The following is a 4,238-nucleotide window of genomic DNA, read 5'->3' as shown; positions in this document are numbered from 1 at the left end:
TCCTGGACCTCCGCCGCCGCCACCGCGTGGATCCAACGACCTGCCCCTGGTACGCGCCGCCGCCTGTGCCCAACGCCGTTGAGACCCACGCACCCCAGCGCTCCACCGGAGACGACACACCCTACCACCGTCGGGATCCCCCGCACTGTCCGGCGCGCAGGAGTTGCACCCCCGCGCGCCGTCGGGAATCCCGCACCCCCGCCGCCGTCGGGGTCTTCGTTCCCCTGCTCCACCATCGCCGGACCTTTGGATCCACGCACGCCGCCGAAACCCCGCACCCCGCGCGCTGCCGGGACACAACATCTCCACGTGCCGCCGCTGAACACCTGCATCCCTGCGTGTTGCCGCCGTCCTCCGCCAGAGATGCCCTTGCATCTCCCGCACCCCTGCACGTCGCCCTCCACCTCATCCTGCTGGGGACCGTCAACTATGGTGCCTCCTCCCGATGGGGCTCCACTGCCACAGCACCAGGGGCAGTCCCACTTCGCCTGAGCCATCGGTCCACCTTGAACAGGATGAGTGGTCGTCAGATCCCCTGATTCAGCCGAGGTCACCTTCATCCTCATACTCTTGTTCCCTTCTCTCTTTATATGACTTTCTGCAACCTTTTTTGAGTTTTTGTTTCTTCCTGACACTTGCATTTCTCTTCTAATTTGTTGCGTGACTACAGAACGGCTTCAACTACGACAGGATGCAAAAAAGATCCACATGCCATGAGCTGATTTGTTTAGAATTTTGTTAGATTCACTAGCAATCATTTTCTAGCAAATTACGGACGTACAGACTGAATTTTGAGTTGCAATTCAACAACGGCTTATGCTTTTTTCAGAGAAGAAGAAAACTATGGAAGTTCATATACTGATCCTGAGAGAGTTCAAATGTGGTTGCTTGTGGCATAATAAAATTTTGGATCTTTGCAACTTCATATGTTGATCTCTTTTATACTCTTTTATCCAGCGAGGGAGTTCAATGTACAAAGTGTAAAGTCCATAGCAACCTGAATGCAAGTTTTTCTTAATTCAGGCGGAGATCCTTGTGTACTTGTGTGCACAAAAGGTGCTCGAGGAAATTCCCCTACTAGCATCATACTTTAAATGATGTTTCTTACAACAAGTTGTATGAGCTTGTGTTGGTCAGACAGTAAAAGAATATATTCGGTATCTACAAACATGCTCACAAAAAAGTGAGCCCCCGAGAGAGTTAAAGTTAAAGAATAAAAGTTCAAAAAAGACAACCGAAAAATGGAACTTCAAGTACAAAAAGGTCTAGAAGTTCAAACCAGGGGATTCGTAGAAAATAAAAGAAACCTCCAAAAAAAAGGAATTCCCATAAATTTTTTGATGTTTACAAATTTATCTCTATTTTTTTCTAAAATAATACCACGAAGTTCAAATTAAACAAACAGAGCGGTCCAATGTTTATTAAAAAAATAGTTTTTATATTTTCTACAAACAAAACAAAGAAGTTCAATTTTTTTTAAAAACTTGTCCAATGAAAAAAAAAATGGATTTTCACATTTCTAAAAAAACCAGACATTAAACTAGGATGGCTATCATTCATTGAAAAGATTTCTAGTAAAACCTAAAAGTTCAAATTTAATAAAGGAGAGGTTCAATTCTTATTATAAACTAGTTTGTTTATAAAAAAAGGAATTTTCCTGTTTACAAAACTAATGACCTAGAAGTTCAAATTGAAATAATGGGGGAGTTCGGTGTTTATATACCAAGAAGAGAACAAACCTAACTAGAAAAATGTAAACTCTAGAAGTCTAAATTTAACAAATTGAAGAGTTAAAAATGGAGAAAAATGAGATACACATATATTTGTAAAAAACAAAGAAGGTCAAATTAAAATAACAGAGCTTTTGAATGGATTTTCTCCTTTTTAAAATCTAGAAGTTCAAATTGAAATGACGGAGCGGTTCAACGTATATAAAAAAGTAGGATTTATCCATTACTAAATTACTAAAGGAAATAAAAACTAGAAGTTCAAATTTAAAAAACGAAGCAGTTTAGTGTTTATAAAAACTCATATTTCCTCTCGTTACGAAAGAATAAAATCATGAAGTTCAAAATAAATAATGGAGTAGTTTCATGTATACAAAAAACTCAAATTCTTCCCGTTTCTAATAGTACGAAGTTCATTTGAAAAAATTGTTTGTGCTTAATTAAAAACCATATTTTGCCAAGAAAAACTAAGAAGTTCTAATTAAAAAATAGAGAAGTTCGAAGTTTATAAAAAACTCAGACTTTTCTTATTACTAAAGAATAAAATGAAGAAGTTCAAATTAAAATAAAGGGACTACTAAAAAAGTTGAAATATATTTTTCCTCTTTTATGTTAATAAAGCAAAACAGAGAGAAGTTTAAATTTATAACAACCGGAAGTTCACGTACTACATGGTGTGTATTTCATGTGGGAAAAAGGACAAAAAACCAAAGTCTAAATTTTTTGTTGGTAGAAGTTCATGTGCTCTGCTCTCGGAAGTTCTAAATTCCCGAGGGAGAGGTTCACCGTGCGTTTACATGTTCAGAAAACTAAAAGTTCAACTACTTCATGCAGTGCAAAAAACAGCACGTCAAAAACAGAGTGAATTTCAAGTTCAACTACTTCATGCAGTGCATTTGCATGCGCGATGAAGGCAGAAATCATGATCTTGTCATTTTCGAATTTACTTCAAAGCGACAGGAATATCATTTGTGTAAGTTCAAGTCCTCGGTCGGAGAAAGTTAAAAAAATTATTGTGAGAAGGGTTTGTACAAAGGAAAATCATTTGTGTAACACTAACGAATGGATGAGAAAAATTACAAACGAAAATACATCATAGAAGTTCAACGTGAAAACAGCAGGAAGTTCAACTATTACGCTGAATGAATTTCACATGAAAAACTTTTAAAACCGTCGCGAGTATGAAAAAATGATCAACACGGGAAAGTTGCGTGTCTATAGCAGCTTTCCATCGGTATATCACTTGCTCAATTCCGGTGAGTGGATGGAGAGCTACAAGCAGTGGATGGAGATCTACGAGCAAAAAAGCACGTGAAAAATAGAGTGAAGTTCAAGTAGACATGCCGAGAAGTTCAAGTTCTTCACGTGGTGCATTTTCAAAGAATCCGTTTCACGATAAAGGCAGAACGAATGATCTCACCGTTTTTGAAATTACTTAAAAACGGCTTGGAATCAGACAAAACCGTCAACATGAAAAAGTTTCAAATTTTTCGTAGCTTTTCAACGGTATATTATTTGGTCCATTCCGATAAAGTTTGTAGAAATTATGGCCAAAATACGTTTTTAGACATTTTCTAAATTGACTTAAAATCATAAGGAATTAGGATAAACAATACATACAAAAAAGTTTCGCATTTACTCAAGCTTTCCAACGCCGTATTATTTGCTGCATTCGGACTTACGGTTAAAAAATTAGCTTGAAATTACAAACTCGGTGGAACTTGTACCGTTTTCTAAATTACTTTTAAACCGTTCAAAATTAGAAAAAAACTTTCAAGATGAAAAAGTGGCGCATTTTCATAAGCTTTCCAATGCCATATCATTTGCCTCAATTGGATTAGCCGTTTAGAAATGACATCGAAAATACCATCTCGGCTGTTCGGTTTGCGAAATTTTATGATTTTCCAAATTGCGCTTTAACCATAAGGAATTAGAGAAAACTTTCAACATGTGGAAGGAGCGATTTTGCAGCAGCTTTCCAACGCCATATTATTTGCCTCATTCCGATAAGCGGTTTAGAAATGCGATTGAAATTACGATTCATGTTTTTTATGAAGAAAAAATGGTTTTCAAAATTGCTCTTAAACCACTTACATTTTGCCGAAAATTTAACTTGGGTCATGATACTTGTGTCCATAGCTTTCCAACGGTATATAGCAAGCCCCATTTAGGCAAAGTTGGCGGAAGTTCAACCTAGCACAAGGGGAAATTCAGGTCGAACAACTCAGGGAGTAAAATTGCAAAAAAAAAAACATAATTTCATCACGACCCGAGTGCAAAATCCGCATATGAGCGAGATTCCTATTCAAAACGGGTATTTAGTTCCTAAAAATCATTTGCAGATTACACTTACATCACATAGAACACGACTAACAAGAATAATTCGTGGGGGAAGCCATGGTTGAGAAGATAGCCCGAAGGTCGGGTTTGTAGTCGTACAGAGGGAAGTTCACGTGCATTACTTAGGTAGTTCAGGTTGTGATCAGAATATTATTCGGATCCCGTGATCAG

The 4,238-nt window shown here is 38.2% G+C and overlaps 1 long non-coding RNA gene across 1 annotated transcript; it reads left to right on the top strand.

Moving 5' to 3' along the window:
* Nucleotides 1-6: 6 nt before the first annotated feature.
* Nucleotides 7-1,018, top strand: LOC119319117. The gene is made up of 2 exons (XR_005154356.1): nucleotides 7-549; nucleotides 671-1,018. It is a non-coding gene; the product is annotated as an uncharacterized LOC119319117 (long non-coding RNA).
* The last annotated feature ends 3,220 nt before the right edge of the window (nucleotides 1,019-4,238 follow it).

This window comes from Triticum dicoccoides, chromosome 6A (assembly GCF_002162155.2).
Source record: "Triticum dicoccoides isolate Atlit2015 ecotype Zavitan chromosome 6A, WEW_v2.0, whole genome shotgun sequence".
In the NCBI taxonomy this organism is placed as follows: Eukaryota; Viridiplantae; Streptophyta; class Magnoliopsida; order Poales; family Poaceae; genus Triticum; species Triticum dicoccoides.
Note: the sequence above shows the minus strand (reverse complement) of the source record. Positions and strands in the feature narration are given on the sequence as shown.